The sequence below is a fragment of the Mustela lutreola genome, chromosome 11, assembly GCF_030435805.1.
Source record: "Mustela lutreola isolate mMusLut2 chromosome 11, mMusLut2.pri, whole genome shotgun sequence".
Classification (NCBI taxonomy): domain Eukaryota; kingdom Metazoa; phylum Chordata; class Mammalia; order Carnivora; family Mustelidae; genus Mustela; species Mustela lutreola.
The window spans coordinates 37,575,804-37,597,949 of NC_081300.1; the positions used below are offsets into that span (position 1 = coordinate 37,575,804).

Here is a 22,146-nt window from a genome sequence, read left to right on the forward strand (position 1 = left end):
TGACCACCCTCTCTAAAATGTGGCGACTTACCCAAGCTTCCATTCCCAGTGAGGGGCCTCCTTCCAGCTGGGGAGTTCCCTCTCTGTGGTGAGCAAAGCTGACTTAGAGATAGGATGATACAGCAAAATGAAACAGTCTTCCTTCCCTTTTCTTGCAATTATTCTTAGGTTTTTTTTGTCCCACTGTGTTGCTGAAGTTTCTTAAGGGGACTCTAGTACTCTTAGGGCTGATTTTCTTTATGGAGAGCTGAGTAACGGCTTCTCTTTGTGGGGGATGGAGGCCCCATTTTGTTGATTTCCCTCTGGCTAATGTTTCCCAATGTCTCTTGAAGATGCTCTTCGTCTTCCTCAACCCAACTAACATGTTCCCTGGGCTCTTCCTCAGCCTTTTTTTTTTCCTTTTGGTATACATCTCCTTGGGATAAGTCGCACTTTTCATAGATTTAATAAACTGCCTATATACAAATGACTTTTAGATTAATGTCTCTTCACAAGACATTTCCTATTTATCCAACTGCCTACAGGAATCTTTACATGGATATCCCACAAAAGCTTCCCATCAAAATGTCCAAAGCCACTGTGTTTATCCTTTCCATAGGTCAAATCCTCCCCTTAATGACTTGCTTTTTCCTCCTGGCCTCCCGCCCAATGTCTAAATCACGTTGATTGTATTTCTGAAGTATCTCTTAGATTTATCCTTCTTTTTCTTTCTCACTACTTCTGTCACTGCGACTTCCTTAGATCATGCGGCTCTAATGATTCTTGCTTGGGATTTGTAGTATATTATCTCTTTGCTGTTCTTCCTGGTTAGGAGAATCCCTGCACTCCAAGTGTTCTTACAGACTATGGCAATAGTGACTTTCCTAATAGTCAGATTGACTAGGCCATTTGCCTGATCTTGATTCTTGAATGGTTTCTCATTGCCTCAGTATAAGTTTTGACTCTTTCAACATATTCTTTTACGATACAGCTCCCTATCGGTTCAGTCCGTGTACCACTTACTGCAATACGTTTCATTCTTTCGCAATACTAAATCATTTTCAGTTACCTACAATATCATACTTTTTTACTCCTCCAGTACTTTTTAAATGATGTTTACTCCTTCCAGAATACTATTTTGCTTTCACATTGTGAACCCTTTCCTCCCAAATCTGCCTATCAAACTTGGGAGTCATCTTTCAAGTTTCAGCTCATTATTTTCCCCCTTATTAATCCTCTGCCCTCTCTGTTGTGCCTTTTGGGGCTTATGGTGTGATATCTGTCACATGAAATCATGACAATTTGCTTGTTTATATGTTTTTCCTCTATACTTCATGAGTCCCTGAGGACAGAGATTGTATCTACAGACCTCATACAGTAATTGGTACATGGCTGGTGACCAAAGTGGATGGTGAATGAATGCAAAAGGGAATTTGAAAAAAATAGATTTTCTTATCAAGAGTCACTCATTTTACCAATGATTTTATGAAAGTGAAAAATGCTAAGATTGCAAGTAATTATTTTTGTATGTTTTAACATGACACTCATTTGAAATTCTCTCTTTACCCATAGTACAAAGCCCCTTGAAAACATCAACATATTACTTCATAACAATGAATGGCTTGTTTTAAGCCTTCCAAAGTGACACAGGCAGAAAGGAATAATAAAAAAAAAAAATTACTGAGAAACTTAGAGGATTGTAATGCTAGTCATAGAATTAGAACCTGTCTGCTCTAGCCTTTGAAGGACATACTTCCATTTGTCTGCTCTATGTATAGAGAATTATCTGATTCTGTTTAAATAAAACAGTGATTTATAGTCACCATTGATTAAAAATGCTTTGTGAACTAGTTTTTAATCCTTCTTCTCTAGTTCTTTCCTCATAAAAAATGATTTCATAAGTCAATTTCATTTCATACCTACAAATGTTCCAAAGCAGGATGAACTTCATAGGAGAAAGTATCTTAGGCTGACAAATTATTATTATAAGGGCCAAAGAATGGTTGTCATAGATTTTTAAAAGGCTCTAAGACATAACAGAACAGAATTGGACTTGGTTCTCTTCTTAACTCTTGCATCTTGGACAAAGTTCATCTCTCCAGGCTATGGTCTCCTCTGTTGTAAAACTAACAGAGTGAACCAGTCACTAGCTGGTGTCTAAGCCTCTCCCAGCACTAGAACGTGGTGATTCAGTCCAGAGAGGAATCCAGTATATTAGAAAATTGTGTTATCAAAAAGATAGGGGGTGTGTGTGCAGAGGTGTAAATTCTCATAAAATTATGTGTACTTGTTTTTAAAAGCAGTAAGAATCTAGCACGAAGCCTGACTCATTATAATTGATTGATGCACTGAGAGCTCTCCCAGTCATGATTAATTCTCATGGGTATAATATCTTCATTTAGATTAATACACATAGTGTTTCATAATTATAAGGTTAGAGCAAGGAGTACTGGTGGGGAAATGTTTACAGGTAAGCTGAGCAGCACTGAAAATGTCAAAGAGTAATAACGTTTACTGATGAGTATAAGTGCTGCAAATTAACGACAACAACCTTTCCTTGTTTATTGCTCCTCAATACAGCTAATCAGAACAGGAGCAAAGAAGATTCTCCCTGATTCTTTTTATTTCTGTAGTGATGAGGTGCTGTAGAATATGTCTGGCGTCTGGAGTGCCACATTACTACAGTTCTACACCTCCACATCTTTCAAGAATACATTATTCTTTCGAGCTTCTTCTCTGCTAAAAGAATGATGCAGGTTCTGGGGGAAAGAAATGAGTACCTAAGAATCAAGATTTATAGGTCTCAGCCCCTGAGGCTGGAGGAAATTTCACAGAACAGGACCATATCACTCTCTACCTGCTAAATTTTCATCACAGGTGGATGAACTTGTTTGCAAGGCTGGAAAGGATTTGGACTAGAATTGAGTGGTAATATTTTCTTAGTGTAAATGAGATATACACTAGTAAGTAAACGTGGGTTAGCAAATAAAGACATGCCAGTTCCCTCCAAGAATCTTACTGTTAAGATCCAAAAGAAGGCCCTTTAGCAGGTTGACATTTATTTTTATGAATGTTATATTTCCTTAAGCATATTTTGTGTGTGCTTTATCAAAAATTTGTATAACATTTGGATAATATAATAATAACAAAGAAGAAAATAACACCCTGTGTCTCAAGATTTAAAGATATCTACATTTAATGTTTCCTTTTAGGCTTTTTTTTTAATCGATATATCTACATAATTATGATGACTGCACAATTTTGTGTCCTCGTTGTTATTGTTATATTAGGACAACTGTATTTTCCTGATCATTAACATGTTCCATAGATATAATTTTACTATGGGCAATATGCTGAGCTCATTAGTTTTTTTTACATGGATTATCTCGTGGAATCCTCTCAAAAATCCCAGAAGGTAGCCTTATTATTATCCTGATTTAGCAGAGCAGAATAAAAAAGTTAAAGAAGATAAACCAACATCAGACAGTTTATAGGAAGATAGTTGATTTAGCTCATGAAAGAAATGTACAGCGGGATTAAATGCATAGGAAACCACATATTATTCTATTGAGCAGATCTGCCATAGTTTCTTAACTATTTCTTTTTGAGTGTGTATTCATGATGTCCCCACCATCTCCATTCCTCTGGATCTCTCCATTTTTTATATGTACCTCAAAGCAAACTGTTCCACTGGCACAAGAGAGATAAATGACTACACCCCACACCCCTGAGTAGTGCTATGTAGCCATCTCAATGATGAGGAAATACCGGGTCACCCTTTTTCCTTCAACACATTGTTTCAGAGAACTTATAAGGCACATCTGAGAAGTATCCAAAAGAGATCCATATTATAAATGCGGAGACCTGGGTTTCAGACTGCCAGTTAGACTGGATTGGTTTTGGTCTTTGACAATGACTTCTTCACTCCAGCCTTAGTCTCCTAGATGTCAAAGACATCCATGAGAGAAACACAAGGAATGTGTGATTATCATTCCTGCAGGAATGAAGGTTAGTCAACTCATCCTTGTTCTCATAAAGATAGCCTCACAGATGTGATCTTTCTTCTTAACCTACAAAAGTCTCACATATTTGACTAATAGCCTTGGTTGCTAGACTTGGACAAACTGATGACATAAACACACTGTAATCAAGCATGACCTTATTGCTTAACTCTTCTGTCAAGAGCCCTCTGATGCACAACTCCAAGAAAGTTAAAACTCACTGAAAATACAACTCAATAAAATACAATGTGACCTGACTGATAATAAATATAGACTCTGCGCAAAACTGGAGTGGGGAATCTAAATTTGTCACCAAGTTTTGTGGAGAAAATGGATTTGAAACGCCCCTAAGAAATGTTATGATTTTTATTTATTCATTATTCTCAATGTCTTGTTAGTCATTCCTGCTGGTTTAAAATTTTACTTCCTATTTTCAAAATGGAGCATCTCATTTTTAAAAACATACAAGACAGTCAAAGTAATGTTAACTCCACAAATACTATCATCTGCTCAATGATGAGAAACAGTGGAGCACCAGGCAGTGTCACTGACCTCAGAGATCACAAGTGAGGAAAGTACAAATTACACCCTAATGACAGAGGTGAATGTTATTATGAAAGAAGCAGCAAATTGAACTTTGCTAAGGTACAATTAGAAACAAATCTTCAAGACAACTATATCAAGCACTGAAAATTAGATTAATTCAAGTGAGCATTCACTTCAGCTGTAAGAATCTAGATAGCCACAAAATTTTAAAAAAGGAAATGGAGAGCTTCTATAGTTTTCCTTGTACAGTAAAGAAAGCTTCCAAGTTTATCTTGAGAGAGAAACTTTTTCCTGGCACAAATTCTTATGAGCACTTGTGGTATAGCTCCTCATTCTGAAGTTGTGGAGCAATATTTAGTACAATACTGCTATCGTTCAAAGTCATTCTTTCTTTATTTTCCATTTCCATTTCTTTATTTGCCATGTGGTATGGTAAACTTTAACAGTGGTCAAGGCAGAAAATTAAACAGTTACTCAGTAATGATGTTACATGTGTATGGTGGGGGAAAGGAAAGAATAAAGAGAATGAGCTTTGGTGTACGTGACCCAACTTACTACAGCTCTTAGAGATGTCTTGGCATATGTTCTTAGCACAGTCAGTTCAAGGTTAAATCTTTTGGCAGCTGTTAAAAGTGTCAATATTCTGTGTGGTTGATTGAGGAAAGATCTATATGTTTAAACAGCAGGTGAAAAGGCAGCAGAGTTGACATTCTATTGGAAAACTGAAGAAGTCTGACTTATATTCTCACACAGAGATGGGTCACTCTGATATACAAAGGATGGATAAACTCTCAAAAAAGAAGAAAGAAGTTCTTTATCTGACCTTGTGGTTTTATAAGTCCCATAAAGCATGAAAGAAACAATTTGGGACTACAGATTTTTACAGGTAGTTCTCACCATTATACTATCTGAATCAAGAATACAAGACATACTTTTGTCAAATATCTGAATATTTGAGTAGAAAGACCTACTGATGGGCCCTGGGCCCTCTCAGGTGTAAATTCTTCACCTGACCTGGTAGGGTTACTTAGTATTGTTCATTTGAATATTAGAGAATAAGTATTTTATTTTTAGCATTGCTAATATAAAGTCTTCCTGGTAGTAATCTATAAATGTTATTAAGGCCATTCCTGATTGTGAGAGAAAAAAAATCATACCATCAACATAGTTCAGCCTATATTTCTGTAGGGTTAAGCATAAAAGCATGTCTCCAATTCACTTAAATACCAACTGAGTTATTTAGATCTGTCCAATGAGGAGAATATGGCACAGCTCTTTTTATAAGATTTAAATTTTTTTAAAAAAGATTTTATTTATTTATTTGAAAGAGATCGCAAGTAAGCAGAGAGGCAGGCACAGAGAGAGGAGGAAGCAGGCTCCCCGCTGAGCAGAGAGCCTGATGCAGGACCCTGATCCATCCTAGGACCCTGGGATCATGCCCAGAGCCAAAGTCAGAGGCTTTAACCCACTGAGCCACCCAGGCGCCCCAAGATTTAAATTTTAATTGAGTTTGTGACAAGAGCATGCTTTCGTAGCTTCATCATCGATTGGGGATACTTTCTGTGTTCCCCCTACCTGGCTAATAGCCACTTATGATTCAAATCATAGGGTTTTAAAGTCATAGACACTTTCAGATTTACACTGCTGTAGTCCTCCACCTTGCATTTCACTGTTTATTAAACAGAGTCGCCTGAAAAGAATCTTTTTCACTGAGTATCAAAACAGTACCTCTTTTGCCTTTTTCCTAGGTGATCTATGCAATTCCGTATCTTTTTACTTACTGGTGCTGGATTAAGTGGATTATGTGAATTGGTGAAAAAATGTCCAGCAAGACTCCAAATTTTGAGTGCCTATGGAAGATTGTCACAAGATGCAATGAGGCCATGAGGAGAGATAGGAAGGACCCTTTAGGGCAAACATCTCTGTGCTAAGACTGCCGCTTACAGTGACAAATATTTCTCCTGTCTCTTTTAGTAGGCATTCACGATATTTCAGAAGAGCTGACACTGTGAGAAGATGATGATGTGTGGTTTCTTTTTTTATAGAAGCTTTGCTTAGAATGTCCGTTTTGGAACTAGGTTAGAGAATATTTGGCTTATAATGAATTAAACTAAAAACAATATGGAAAACCCCACCTCCCCAGTTTCAAAAATAATATTCCATCTGAATAGGCATTATGTTTTATGAGAAGACTATTGCAATATACTCTCTCTTCTCTGTCTCCATTCTTGCCATATTTAAAATCATTATTTAGGGTGATCAATTTCTTGTAACCCTTAGTATCTACTGCTATGCTGCTTTTTTTTAAAAAGATTTTATTTATTTATTTGACACAGAGAGAGAGCACACGCACAAGCAGGCAGAGTGGCAGGCAGAGGGAGAGAGAAACAGGCTCCCCACTGAGCAAGGAGCCCAATGCAGGACTTGATCCCAGGACCCTGGGACAATGACCTGAGCTGAAGGCAGCCGCTTAATTGACTGAGCCACCCAGGTGTCCCTACAGCTGTGCTTTTCCAACAAAGGCGATGTGTAGTCAAAGGAAGCTCTAAAGCATAACATCAATGTGTTGGGAGAATAAGAAACTATTGAATAGGCATGGTGCATTTTTCAGGAAATTTGGAGAACAAGCCTTTGATGCCAAACAAAACAGAAGTTTCTTATGGAGCAAAATGCAAATACATGAGAATTCAAAGAACTTGATATACATGGCAGATCATTTTGAACTCTAGCTCTATATCCTCCTGTGAGTATGTATTTATTCTTATTAATTAATCAATTTGCTTTTTTTTTTTTTTCCTTTGGGAAAGGGGTCTGGATTTCAGAAGCACTAAATGCTCTAAGGAATGGAGGAGAAAACCCTGGGAATGTCATAAAAGGCCTTCCCCATCTGGGTACCTACTGACCTCTCTAAATGCACCTTCTTTTTCTACCCTCAGACTTTAGAACAAAAGATGAATGCCCCTCAACACACCTGTTTCCTCTGTTTGCTCGTGCTAGCTTTTCAATCTTGAATGCCTTCCCATCTTTCTTCATCTAGGTAACTCCCACTCACCTTTCAGGATCCAATATAGCTATCACCTCCTTCAGGACCTCTCTGGGCACCTGAACACTACTCTATCTTTCCTACACTATGAGAAAATTATCACCATATGTACCTGTCTTCCTAAGGCACTCTTCAAAGGCAGGGACTTGGCAAGGTGTAGGTCATTTAAAACATCAAACACAGGTTCCAACTCTGAGATTTAGGAATGTCTTATTCTAATATACAGGTTGTAGATCATGTAATTTTGGCGAGTCTTAATTATGACATGATTATTTTAAAAAGTACATGGTTCATTTCTCTCTTATTTGTGATTTTTTTGTTGTTGTTGTGAAATAGTGAAAGAACACAGTAAACTAAATCTGATTTTTCATTTTGTACTTTGAAAATATATACCAAATCATGGGCTGGGAGACTATATAGACTTTATAATGCCAAGATTTAAATTTCTTCTACTGAAATTTCATATATCAAATAGATTTCTAAAGAATTCAAGTAAAAAACAAACAAAAAACCATCTGAGAGCCCTCCAGTGGTCAAAAAAATATATGCAAATACAATCATTTATTCAATATCCCTCCCTCCAAAGAACTTAAAACATTTCAACCAGTCTTTCTGTTATAAAAAATGCATGCTCTGATTATTTCCTGATATCACTATTACATTAAGTTACTTTTTAGCAGTTTAGGAAAACACATTTTTATCCAAACCACGTAGATAAACCACTGAAAACAGCGGCACAATCCATTCATTTATCAATGAGAATTTCAAGTAGTTGCTAGAATGTAACCATGTAAGGTCAATGCTGAATGTTGTCCAGATACAAGTAATTTAATTCCTTCCATGGCAGCCATTGAAAGAAATGTGGCTGTATATTAAAACCACTCAAGATAAAGGAGCCAGTCAACCCTAGCTGTGTTTGCTACTTCTGTGTTTCCCTTAAGCACAGAATTGTATTTTAATGTGTGTATTCCTAGACTTGTAAAAGCATAGTGTGTGTATGTGTGTGTGTGCGTGCGCGCGTGGAAGTGTGTTTCGAAATTGTAATTTTGATGGTTTACCTAAGAAATGTGTTGGCTTCTCTTTTAGCAAGTGCATATCTAACGAAGCCAGGCAGCAGCACTTTCCTTTGCTTCATCTCTTGTCATCAGATTACCAGGGATGGTTTGGCAGAAAGCCTGGAGTAACGTCTCTGCCTTGAAAATTGTCAAGCTCTAACATTTACCCAAATGCTGTAGCACTGAATGGTTAGGGTATTTTGTTTTGTTTTGTTTTAATTAAATTCCTATATCTCCTTATTAGAAAGTGAAGCTTGCTTTAACCCCCGCAACACACACATTTAGATTCATACATATGGTGTTCAATATAGGATTAAGATTCTTTTTGCAAATGTAGAACACTATACTTAATTATTATATTCCAATAATCTTTATAGACCACCCTAATAGACTGGCACTTATTTATTTCAAAAAGTTAGCAACTCTGATTAGAGGAGAAATGCTAAGAAAAAATATGATGCCCTTTCATTTCTTACTCAGAATTTTTTTTTTTTGCTTGTTTTCTAAATGGTTTAGACAGAACAAAAATGTTAATCAGTTTCCCTCTTGTATGGTAATGTCTGAAGATTTAGCACTTCGATGTCCCTAAGTTTAAAAAAAAAAAAAAAAAAAAAAAAAGAAGTCAAGTTCAGGCTAGCATCTGTGAATGACCTTCAAGAAATTCAGTCTACTGCAAGAAATGTTATGGGCAATTCTCAGAAAGCATATTCTCATGGAGTAAGTTATTGCCTAAGACAAAAGTGGGCATTTCTGGAAGCTACTTTGTGTCTTTGAGGCCACTGGGGTACCATTTAGGAGACTGAAGCAATAATTTACCCTTGTGCAATGAAAAATATAATGTAACTTGCACACCAGGATCCTTTGCCTCATTAAGTTAAACACTTCCCTCACGTCATTTTAAAAGGGAGATTATAATACTGTAAATCTAAGTAATTTAGATTTATGTTCTGGTGTCTGGAAAATGGTTACACAGGATATTTTTCAGCACTCCAAATGTTTTAGGTACTAGGCAGTTTCAGAATGTAGATATAATTGACTTTGTAATTTGGCAAACAATAGAGTGTTCTGCTGTGTGACTATTCAGAGTTGCAAAGGAACAGCAACTGCAGAGTTCAGGGATATTCAGATTGCCCTGCAATGGATTTTTAGAGGTGTTGCTGATATCATTATGGTTTCTGAATCTTATTAGAACGCCAGGGGAAAATATAAAAAAAAAAATAAGGGGCACCTGGGTGGCTCAGTGGGTTAAGCTGCTGCCTTCGGCTCAGGTCATGGTCTCAGGGTCCTGGGATCGAGCCCCGCATCAGGCTCTCTGCTCAGCAGGGAGCCTGCTTCCTCCTCTCTGCCTGCCTCTCTGCCTGCTTGTGATCTCTCTCTGTCAAATAAATAAATAAAATCTTCAAAAAAAAAAAAATAAACCAGGAAAGAAATGTGGGCTAAGAATGATGTTACCCACACTTTTGATTGAAAGCTTTCTCTTTGTATGGTACAGAAAGAAGGTATATTTCCCAGGTAATTTTCTTTTTTAAAAAAATGTACCAACAAACAGAAAATTATCCCTTGCTTTTAAAATGTTAGGAGGAGAACTGGAATGGTGATAGAGAAAAAGCAGAATACTATTATAGGAGTGGATGACGTCACAAAAAGACATGTGCCCCGTCACACCTGCACACCCTGAAACTAATCAGTGAGCCTCATATCTAGAATTTTCTTTGACTAGAGTTGCTGATAGTATAAAAGTTCATGGAGCAATTGGTTCATTTTAAGTGGTCACAGAGCTTAACTGAATATAGCACATGTTCTAAAAAAAAAAAAGAACTTTTTTTTTGTCTTAGTCTATGACCTTTCTTGCCCTGAAAAATTCCCATAGATGTTAAATTTCATAGAGCATCTTTTGAAACCCAACAATTTACTTTTCCTTTTTAAGCTTTGAAGTTTTTGAACTTAAAGAAGGTGAACAAAAAAAATCAAGAAACAGATGTTGAAGATTACTCTTCTTTTCACGAGGTCTTCATAAAGAAAGGGTAACTAAGTCTTATAAATTAATAATGTGTAGTCATATTCTAAAATGGAATAACAGTTTTAGATTTTTGAATGAAGTGGGCAAAATAGTACAAATCCCTGTGGAACTCTGGATTCTGATGAATACAGCCAATCTAATTGTGGCAGCATCACAAATTATATTCCCCACTAAAGTTAAACAAATATTAGGACACCCTACCAGCTTAAAATTTAATTTCTGTTAGTGCTTAAAATCAATGCCATTTATCAGGAGAATACAAAGTACCCAATAGTAAAGATATTTTAAAGTCCTTTAAAATTTCCAGCTTTATGTTCTCAAAATATTCACATCAGCTGCCACGTTATTACTTTTGGTTATTAATACAATGAACAAGGGGTGATTTAAACAAAAATTTACCAAGTGTGTTAAAATGTGTATTAAAAAGTATGTTAAAATATGAGATATATTTATAAGTATTGATATATGTTGAAGCACATTGTGTTTATAGATAATCAAATTTTGTGTGTGTGTGTGTGTGTGTGTGTACAAGTTAGCTTGAGAAACACGGAGTTGAAAAAAATCAGACTTTAAGACCCCTTAACACTAAAGGTCACCTACATCTCCAAGAGAAAGATATGGTATACAGCATTTTCCAAGTGCATTTGACCCAGGATGCTCATTTTTTTTTCTTTTTGCACATAGCATTTCCTAGTTTTGCTGCTTCCAAGAACATAAATTGGATTTGCTGATTTATATTAAAATCCAAAGGCCTTAAAACATTGGCTTAATAATTTTCCAATTTTTAAGTATCTCATTAATCTTTGAATTCTTCAGTTTTGCCTTGTTAGTGTTTAAAACCAGACACACAAAAAAATCAAAGTGTAATCAAAGTGTACATCAAAGTGATGTAAAGTGATGTAAATCCTACTCAAAACAATGCATTTCTAATACAGAATATAGATCACCATTCTTCTGGGGGCATTTTCCCTAGCCCTAATCTTTTTATTTTGCCTCTTGGAAAACTGGGTATTGGGGATGTAATGAATTATACTCCCTTGTCTTTCTCTCTCTCTCTTTTTGCTATACACCATCAGTTCTTAAAGATGGGAAAGCATAGAAGTAATGTTACAATTTTGCTCTCTACAATCTATAGGAATTGCCCTATCAGAGGCTCTTTTCTCTTCATGGGGTGTTCATGGGCAGGACTTCCTGATGGGTAAGTGTCAAGACGGGTAAGTGCTAGGATTCCCAAGAATCAGAAATGCAGGGGCAGGAAAGGTCACAGGGACTGAGGAAAGAGCAAAGATTTAGGGAGTCAAAAGCCTTAGTGGGGATGATCATGAGGGGATGAAAAAAAGAGAAGAAATGACAGCATCGGACAGCAGGTAACTGTCTACAAATTGCCAAGGCACCTGTTCACAGGTATACAGTAGTCCCTCATTACTGATGGGAATACAGTCTAATATCCTTACTGGATGGCTGAAACTGCAGACAGTACCGAACCCTCAATCTACCATGTTTTTTCCCTATGCATATACACCAAGGATTAAGTTTAGTTTATAAAGTAGCCACAGTAAGAGATTAACAGCAATAACTAATAATGAAATAGAACAGGGATGCCTGGGTGTTGTAGTCGGTTAAGCATCTGACTCTTGGTTTTGGCTCAGGTGCTGATCTCGGGGTCCGGGGACTGAGCCCCGCGGTGGGCTCTGTGCTCAGTGGGGAGTCTGTTTGTGGTTCTCTCCTCCCTCTGCCCCTCCCACTCATTTTCTCTCTCTAAAATAAAATAAATAAATCTTTAAAAAATAATAAAATGGAACAGCTACAACAATGTACTGTAATAAGTTATGTAAATTTGGTCTCTCTCTCTCTCTCAAAGTATCTCTCTTATTGTATTGTACTCACACTTCTACCTGTGATGATTTGAGACAATAAAACGCCTACATGAGGAGATGAAGTGAGCTGAGTGATACGGGTTTGAAACACAGGGATAGGCTGTGACTGACTGACCTTCTGACCACTGGTCGGAAGGAGGATGACCCGGTTGACCACAGGGTAATTAAAATCGAGGAAAGCTAAACCATGGATAAGGAGAGGCTACTCCTTACTGCCTAAGACTTGAGTCTACATCTTTGTTCTACTGGGGGGTTGGGACCGCCTAACATCCATTAGTATGGAATTTATTAGAGGTCTTTGTAGAAATTCCAGCTCTTTCTCTTTTCAGGCATGTGGTAGGATTGTATTCCTCAGCCAAATGAAGTTAGGTGTGACCACATGGTTTGCTTTGGCCAAGGAACACAGGACTGTTCCAGGTGAAAGCAACAATGTGGAGAAGGGCCTGCAGCTAAACTTCAGTAGATAATTTGCATCAATGAGAAGGAAAACTTGGATTTTATAAACTACTGAGATTTAGGGGTTGTTACCTCAGGAAACCACACGTAGTATATCTGGAGCCCTTCCTATGTCTGCATCTTCGTTTTATCATGTATAAAAGAAAATGCCATATGTCTCTTACCTACCAAATAGTATAAAACATTGGATGCGGTTTAGAGAAGAATTGTTACACTTATCTGAAGTGTTAAAAACAACATCTTTTGATGAGTAAATATGTTGCTACAAATGGGTGGCAATGAACAGTCTAGGAGTAGGAAGTTATATTCATTAGAAGATAGATTTCATTCAAAATTAATCTACATCTCTTAATATAATTAGTAGAGGCAACTGTGTTCTTGAACTATGATTAACTCAGTGAATTCTCATAAATCTATGTGCTACTACATTACACAGGAATGAGGCACAAAAAGTAAAGTGAGACTAAAAAAAGAAAAATAGTAAAAATAACTATTGCCCTCTTTAGAATACACGAAGCTTTACACAGCTTTCGTGACTCAGGCTGTCCCTGAGTCATCTTCATGCCATATTTATCTTGCAAGAATGCAAAATCCAACTTTATTTATGCAAATAAATGTACTTATATTTTATATTAAGATACAACAAGTCTCCTTTGCGATAAGAAGACATGTTCATGGAGCACTGGGTGTGGTGAAAAAATAATGAATACTGCTTTTCTGAAAATAAATAAATTGAAAAAATTAAAAAAAAAAAAGAAGACATGTTCTACTTTTTTTTTTTTTAATAATTTGTTTAGGTCTCTTTAGATGATTCTGTAAGAGAACATCTGGTAAATACAGATTTAAAAAAAATTAAAATAACCACAAGACTCCTAAAACAATTGTTGAAGAAAGGCAAAGTGACTTTTTAACAAGTATGGAGATTAGCATGACTATATTAAGAATAGAAATTAGAGAAAAATATAAACGAATTTGTTAATTACATCCATTGTTTTAACATGACAGACTCCAGGGTAAGTGCCCAGTAAAGAGGACTAGATAAATAATTTCTTAATCCAGCACAGTTAAGCCACAAGTTAGGAGCTTGATAGAGATTTATTGAATTAATAAAACAAATTAGTTCAGCTACTTGAAAGCTGAGATTTAAAATCAACCAATTTTCAAGAGCTAGTCTTAAATTGTTTTTTACTGATGAGGGAAAAAAGAAAAGGTTTATAATATTATATTTTCATATTTTGTTACAGATAAATCTGGGTTCTCATTTAGATATTGACTTTGAGTATTTGATTAGATTAAAAGATTCTTATTTAAAGTAATATTTATTTATCTATTATTTATCTTTAAAATATTTTTTTACCCCATCCATATTAAGGCTTTTTCCTTTGTGGAGGTAGGAAAGATATCAACTGTATATAGAAAAAGATATCAACTAAGTTTCTTATTTTTCTGAATCTCAGGTGTTGTTATATCAAAGGCATGTAATAATTGTGTGACAAATTTATAAATGATCTGAAGAATATGAAATTAGTTAAACATCTTAAGATTAATAAGCTATATTTCCTCTCTCTCTGGTTCTCAATAACTGTTCAGTTTTTAATAATTAAATGCAATGATGTTATGGTTGTTTAAATTCAGCATAGCAAAATGAGATTAACATTTAAGTCCCTAAAGTTTTCCAATGAAAATTTCAGCCACTTTTAAGATTTAGGGTCACAATTTCATATCACATAAGCAATCAACTGCTTCCTTCTGGCACCACATTGTGATCTGAGCAACAATCCAGTGTTTTCTGATTGTTCAGATTCAGGCTATGTAGAGTGAGATTATTTTGATCTAGTTGTCTCAGGTTGACTTTTCCATTGGTGTTATCCAGCAGTGTGGGCTAGATTTGTTGAAACATGTCAGTTTTCCAACTCTGTGACTTTTCTTTTTATCATGAATCTGACAATATACAGGTAATTTATACTTAAACTTCCAAGATCTCTCTCATCATCACGACGAGTCTCATTTGGCAAAAATGGAAATAGATGGACTCCTCCCCACAAAATGGCAATAACCAAACAAATACATGCCTTTTTAACTGACCCTACTTGATGCAGAGGAACATTAATGATCATGATTCCAGAAAAAGGTCTAAGGTCAGAAGAATAATGATGTTTAGGATGAAAAAGAATAAAGTGAGTAAAGAATTATTGAGAAAAAAACTTCCTCATAATAGTTGTCCATTTCCTTAAATTTAAATTAACTGGTTTCTATGTGTCAGTTACTGAGAATACAAAAATGATCCATATGAAGTCCCTGCCATCAGAGGTTCCCAGAATAGCAGGTAAACTATATAAGTAAAGAAAATTCAGGGAAGGTGACTTACAAGGTCAACTTTGAAGAAGTAGGATTTATCCACAAAGGAGATAAACAATGGGTACTCTGGTGGGGATAGGGCAGGAAGGTAGACTAGCATAGAGATACAATAGTGTATGGAATATTCTAGAGGAAGGAATTATGTGTGATTATAGAATTGGTGATAATCAGGGAAGTACTGGAGATGGTGTTAGACAAATAAGTTGAGGCTTTGTGATAAGACCTTTAAGACATACTTATTTATTTTGAAGTGAATGGTGAGCTACTAGGGATTTTTTATTTTGAAGGGAATGGTGAGCTACTAGGGATCTTTAAGTAAGGGGGCAATTCATTCATGTCTATGATTTTGAGAAGATAGGTGTGTTGGTCCCAGGGTGGGAGATGTGTTGGGAGGTAGACCCAAGAGGCAGGAGAACAACTGGAAGACCACAGTAATACCCTAGAGAGGATGAAGAACTGAAATAGAGCAGTTGCAAGGGGAATGGAAAGGAAGGAATGTATTGAAGATGATTTTTAAAATGTGGAGATACTTGGATAAAGGCCAACAGAAAGTGAAAGGAGTCAAGGTCAACAGCTGTCAGTGATGGTGGTGGGGTGGATTAGAGAGACTGAAGAGATGACTAAGGAAAGAGGCCAGCTAGGGACAAATGAAAGGGCTGTTAAGTATTGTTGACAGCTCAAATAAGGATGGGAAACATGAATCCTCTATGCATTTGCAAATTCCCCCAAAAGGTCACAACTAAAACTAAAAGTCAGAAAAACTAACCAAAATCATCAATGATGTTAGCAGACTGCCTAACACCTTTTCTAGCATGAATACATTAAAAAAAAAAAAAAGAAAAGTGACTATAGAAGTAGTAGAGTGGATTTACTTTTCTGGTAACAGTAATGAAATTGGTCTGACACTCCCACTCACTAAAGAAATTTAAAATATTGAAACAGGGGTGCCTGGGTGGCTCAGTGGGTTAAAGCCTCTGCCTTTGGCTCAGGTCATGATCCCAGGGTCCTGGAATCGAGTCCTGCATCAGGCTCTCTGCTCAGCAGGGAGCCTGTTTCCTCCTCTCTCTCTGCCTACTTGTGATCTCTGTCCATCAAATATAAAAATAAAACCTTTAAAAATAAAATAAAATATTGAAGCAGCAAAGAGCTAATAAGATGGAGATGTTTTCACATACAGAAATTTGGAAGACCAGAACTCAAGAGAGGTAATTTATCTTTGAAAGCTTTGGCTCTTGGCATGTGAGTATTGGGAACAAAAATTTGTGAAACCAGCTGCACTTTGGGTAGCCTTATAGGTTTTGTGGGAATGTCAAAGCCCATGGTCCTCAAGTAATGGCATGAATAAACTAATACTACTTTAACTTGGGATATCAAAAGGCATACATTCCTTCAGGATAGGAGTGAACACCCCCCCACCCCCAAATGATTCCTCACCAGTTCTGCAACTTTGTTTCTTACACAGGGGTCATTCAGGAAACTTTGATGTTGTGCTTTGACAAAGAAAACTCTGGTCTGATATTGCTCTCAGGTGCCTAACAGAAGCAAACCAACAACTCCTCTGAAGGAAAACACTGTCGCCACTAGGTCTCAATTTCTTCTTACAAGTGATTTTTAAAATACATTTCCACCAGACAGTCATATATCTAAGCAGTCAAGAAAATAAGACACCATCAGTAAGAACTCCAGGAACAATAATAATAAAAACAAATCCAGTAACTCTTAAGATACTAGAATTAGCAGACATATATTATAAAACTACATGTACTATATTCAATGAAATAAAGCTCAAACTTGACAAATTTCAGCAGGGAACTAGAAACTATGAGTGACATGACAGCAGCAGAGAAATACTCATCCTCCTTGTCAACACTATTTGGCCTCATGGTTTAAAATACTTACATTTTAGAATTTAAAATTTTGTGCTCTTTTTTGGTTTTCTTTGGATACACTGAAAACAAAAACAAAACCCCACGCTGAAAGGCCTGATATAATTTTTTTTAGATGTATAATTCAATCAGAAATAAATTAGTTGAGTACAAGTCACCTGGAAGGGTGCTTGTGCATGTTCACGTGTATATAGTGAGCACACACGTGTTTACGCTCATAAGTTTCTCAGAAACACCTACAATTTCTACCAGGCTCACTCCTACGATGAACAGATCAGGACTCAGCTGAGCAAAGCAAGGGGAACAGGAGTCAATGTCACCAGGGAAAATATACAAGGTACCATCCGCTTGTGGAGAAATGAAGTGAAAATTCACTGCAAACTTTCTGGAAGATAGGTCTCGACTGCAAGAAGGGAAGGGTACTGAGCAGTGATATTCATCAGCCGGAAGGAGGAGGAGGACTGGACTGGAAGAGGGGAAAGTAGGCAGAGAAAGGAGGGTGAGGACATCAAAACTGAGCCTTGTTAACTTCACATTTTGTTTTGGTCTTGCTAGATCATTCGGTAGTTGTCGAATCAAGTGACTCTATCAAGACAATGCTCATTTTTTCATTTTAGAAGGGTAACACTGCATATTATTTATTCTTATAAAAACTGAAAGATCCGTGTTAGGTCATTCATTGTTTGTGCTTCGTGGAGCTGACTCAGTTCATTAGAATCTGGTCTATTTGACAGGGCAAAACCCAGCCAGTTACACTGAACAACTGTTCAGCCCCACGCGGTACTGAGAACGTCAGTAGATTTATTTTCCCCATATATAGGAGAATTTCCAATTCACACCATGTCCTCTGTGACTATTATGGACAGTATTTATTCAGAAGGAATGCTGTGCAAGTTTGGGAAATCTGTCTCGAAGAGCAGAGTGGAGAGGTCATTCGACAAAATAAGAAACAAAACCTATACATGGTCAAAACATGAAGAGAACCGAAGTTTGTCATTCTTTCTTTTGAAGAAAAAAGTTTGAAATCCTTAAAACACAGTGTGGTCACAGCAAAGAAGACAACCTTCCCTCCTCCACTCTCAAGTTTCATATGATCAGAACGCCTCCATTCACTTAGCAAATATCAGCCTTTTGGAGGAAGAGAACCTGCTTGGAATTAATGAGGCGACACCAAAAAATAACTTCTATTAATAAATTGTTCTCTTCAATGGAAAACTGCCTATTTTTTTCTCATTCTTTTTAAAAACACAGATTATCTTCTAAAGGCTCCTTGTGCTTTTCGTCCCACCTTTAGGCCATCTCTTTTTCCCTTCTTTTATTTAATTTCCTTTTTCATTTTCTAAATTAGGAAGTGTCATTGTGCCAGGCAAAGAAAACCCTCCATCTCACCATAAAACAGTTGCAACCAAAGGCATCACAAGCACAGTAACATTTAATGGCTGTTGTGACATAGAGCCACGGACATTGTAATTCAATAATGGCCGGGTGTTTAAAGAGTTAAGGGAGGAAAATGTAAGTAAGGCTAATAAACTGAAGCAGAACTGAAGTGACAGACATGCAAGGTAAATCTCAAAAACTAAGCTGAAATACTCTATTTCATTCTGCTACATAACTTGTAAAATGCCAGATATCTCAAGAAAGGTAAGAAAGTGACAGTCCTGGAAAATCTTCACGATTGCATTTTCATTTACCCAAATACAAAGAAAAATTCAACGTTCACCTTCCCAGAGAAGCGATGCGCCTTAAAGCCAATCTTTTCACTTACCCTAGGGTATGTACACCAGGAGCTCCTAAATCCTTTTCATTCCAGGACATCCAGACCATCCATGAATTCTTAGCACAGTCACTTGAAAAACCAACTTTATCCAAATTGTTAATTACGACAGAGGTCATAACAGAACTCTCTGAAATTCTAGGGAGCGATAGGCGTTTAAAATCCAGCTTCTAGATCCTGGTGTATACTGTGTCTATCTTTAACTTGAAAATGATTTGGTTTCACATTCCATTGAAGTTCCACTGGCAGATGCCTTTGGTAAGCTCACCAATGGCAGGCTTTCAAACGCCCTCCCGCCTCCCCCCTCCTTCCTCTGACTGAGCTTCCGCTGCCTCTCCACCTAATGCCCATTTACTCAGCTGTCTTTTTACCTGTCTCTGCGTGGGTGAAAGGAGATGCTTTCATTGACGGCTATTACGGAAACACTTGGAAACTTCAGATCAGCCTGAGGACTCACTGTGCTTTCCCTCCTGCCGTCCCCTCCCCCTTCTTACTGCCAGAAACCAACTGACTTCCAAACTTGGCTGTCTGAAAAAGAATGTTCTCTGATTGGCATTCCTGGAAGCAGAAAGCAAGGCAGCTCAAGTTTTGTTCTGTTGCTCTGCATGAAAAACTTCCCCAGGTACACATAATACGAACAAGTAAGTTTCCTGGATTTTTTTTTCCCTTAACTTTGAGGAGAATGGAGCCAATATTGGGGGGGGGGCATTACAGGTATCTTTGATGTTGCAGAGCATTTAAGTTTTCGTAGTGACATGTAATTTTACCCCAAATGGCTATGCGTGCAGTAAAAAAGTGAAATGGCAAATCTTGTGTTAAAAGTTGAATTTCCTTATTAGTCAAAGTGCTGGGACCCAGTGGGGGAAGAAACAGTCACGCTGCCTGCTTGACAGTATTCTGGAGTGCAGCTGTTCAATTCTGTGGCTTTTCTGTGAGAGAAAACCTTGTTCATAAGAATTGTGGAAAAACTGATTTCAATTATCCTCTATTTTATATTGCAGACAGCAGGGGAAGAGGGTACATAGGAAAAAACCACTTCTATCTCCCTGTCAAGTCTTCTTTTCCAGGACTGTTTTGCAAACTGGTGAGGACTAACTATACACACACACACACACACACACACACACACACCTGAACAAACAAAAACTGAGTGCATGGAAATGAGAAAAAGATATGTTTCCTCAAATAGGGTTGGACAAGGATGACCAAAGTACAGTCCCTTCAAATCACTACTAATAAACTTGTGTTTAGTATTTATTTAGTGGGCACTGGGGCCAAAAGTTTTGCTGCTGCTGCAAGTAACTTACCTCTCCATGTTTATAAGAGTGAATGTACTGTATGACATTTTATGGACCAGACAATTTCTTGAAAGGCGCAATAAAGCATTTATCATTTCAGCAATCAGGCAAACCACAACCCCACGCATTTTGGCTTTCCAAATTTCATCTGACTGTGGCTGCCAATTCTGGGCAACTGTCAGCTGGCTGGGCTCAGGGTAGTGGTGTGGTCTCAGCTGCTCCTTGCAACTTGTACACACATCTCAAAAATATGCAGCGGCAAAAGGTTGACTCCAAAAAGACAGCCTTCACTCTGTTTGCTTGTGGCTGGGTTTACATTTTCTGTTCTAGGTGGTCTGGTGTCACATCTGAACAAGACCGTGTTAGGGAACCATGAGTGAACGCTTGAGCAGGCATCACGTGACTAATGTATTTTGGTGATATTTTGATGGCCAGTATAGATTGGCATCCTGCCAGCTTGCCCACTCCATAAACCTGTTACTAGATGTCCTTTAAAAAAAAATTAAAAGAAGTTGGTAGAGGAGGAAGAAACTTTCCTTATTCTTATTCTCAAAGTTGGTTGTCTTAGGGACATTTCAAGCTATGTGCAATGCTGATAGATGGGCGTATCCAGATTACTTCATAAATAAATAGAAAATAATAATCACTCACCCAAAAGCAGATGCACATGTCTCTGTCCTTGTGTGTCTTCTTCCTCTATCAAAACACTCCTCCCCAAGGCTAATGGATGGTGTCAAAACTCACATCAACTGGGCCGAGAAGGACAGGGTTGATGCTACGCTGTCTGGTTCACACGTTTAGCCACACAATTCGCTTATGTTGTATCTAGTGAACACTAGCATGTAACTGACAGTCAAGAAATGCTTTTTGAAAATAAAGAACTGTTTATGTAAAAGCACATATTTTAATTTATGGAAAATGGTTATATATTGGCTCGCTATATATCTATCTTAATGGTTTGGGGGAAAATTATCCTTTTTCAAGCCACTAACCGAAAGATTATATAGAAGTTATATTAGGTACTGAGTCCCTTTGCTGAAGAAAAAAAAATCATAACTCTTGTGTCTGTGTGAGTGATTAGCTCTAAAAACCAACATGGAAAATATTGCTAAGATCATTCTTGTTGAGATTGCTGACTTCTAAGAAAAATAGAGAAAAAAAAGGAAATATTAGGTCCTTCTAATATTTTGTATTAGCTACTGAGCTGTAATGATTTTCTTTTTGAATTGTTACTAGCCACTCCTTATAGTGTAACATTTATCAATCAGATATGTTCTTGGGTTACCAACTTTATCTCCCCTTATGTTTGCATCTGTGCCTGTCATGGAAATTCTAGAACAGTCCGCATTAGTCCAGCCTCAAGGTTGAGTGAGCATAATGAGAATTCTTTTTCCTGTTTTCCTTTCCCCTGAACCTGCACAAGGTAATTGATAAGATTTATAATTGCTAGAATTCAGTCTTTATCATGAGTAAATGTTATTTTTCTCTATCATAAGCACTAACACAAGAGTTAGGATTTGATCAGAAAAATAGCTTCCAGGGCTTGCTTCCAAAGAAAACTGGGCATGTAACAGGCAAATCAAATACCCTTGATTTATCATGAACAAGCAGTTAATCTGTGCTCCATTCTCCAGAAATAGACTATATTAGCACAGTTCTGTGGATGGCAAATGCTAGTAGGAGGCTCCTTATGGGGTGAGTAAGGTGCTCAAACTCAGATCTTACAGATGATCTGTAAAGGACCTATGTGGATAAAGAATCGGGTCATTGAAAAGCAAGTGGTCCCTGTTATTTTTATCCTTGTTGGGATCTTTAGAAACTAGCATAGATAATATTCTCAGAAGGATGGTTTT

General features: G+C 37.1%; 1 protein-coding gene across 24 annotated transcripts in view; it reads right to left on the bottom strand.

Annotated features, from left to right (window-relative positions):
* DTNA (dystrobrevin alpha) overlaps positions 1 to 22,146 on the bottom strand; it is a 354,355-nt gene that overhangs the window by 241,649 nt on the left and 90,560 nt on the right. For 5 of the 24 annotated variants that reach the window (XR_009345815.1, XM_059139260.1, XM_059139259.1 and 2 more), the window contains exon 1: positions 18,987 to 19,291. The exons of 2 other annotated variants lie outside the window; for them this stretch is intronic. The gene's annotated coding sequence lies outside the window, so the exon portion shown is untranslated. Of the gene's footprint in view, positions 1 to 18,986; positions 19,295 to 19,366; positions 19,390 to 22,146 lie in introns of those variants that run through there. 17 more of the 24 variants (XM_059139268.1, XM_059139267.1, XM_059139273.1 and 14 more) reach the window with 11 other exon arrangements.